The sequence below is a fragment of the Ramularia collo-cygni genome (genome assembly GCF_900074925.1).
Source record: "Ramularia collo-cygni strain URUG2 genome assembly, contig: RCC_scaffold11, whole genome shotgun sequence".
NCBI lineage: Eukaryota > Fungi > Ascomycota > Dothideomycetes > Mycosphaerellales > Mycosphaerellaceae > Ramularia > Ramularia collo-cygni.
The window spans coordinates 909,185-909,745 of record NW_019716265.1 but is presented as its reverse complement, the minus strand read 5'-3'; positions in this window follow the sequence as shown (position 1 = coordinate 909,745).

Genomic DNA, 561 nt, shown 5'->3' with positions numbered 1-561 from the left:
ACTATTCTAGATTCTAGTCTAGATAATAGGAGTTCTATCCTATAACACTAGAGTAAACTAGGGTAGTTAAATACTATACTAATAGCTAAACTAATTCTAAGAAATAAGATTAACTCCTAAATTAGGTACAAACAAAACTTTATTAAGTAAGATTTTCTTCCTATTCTGGCCTCCTATAACTGCTTTTCCCTTATATATAGCTTATAGCTATCTACCCCTAACCTTAATCCATTTCTTCCTTTAAAGTGGAATTATAGATCTAAAGAGTTGTAGTTAGTTAGTTATATAGAATAAGGCATAGGAGTCTAGTAACTATTCTAAGGAGGTTAACTTACCTTTTGCCTCTAAAGAAGAATGTGCAATCTTATTAGTTTCCTCCTTAAATTAGGATAAGGTAGCACTTAATAAGGTTAGGGATAATTCCCTAGATTAGGCTTGTTTAGTAAGGAATGCTTTCTTAGCAGTCTTCCTTATTTTCCTAAGTTTAGAAACCTCTTTTCTAATTATTTCCTCTATTACCTTCTTAAATTCTTTAAGAGAGTCTCTTCTTTTCTTAACCCT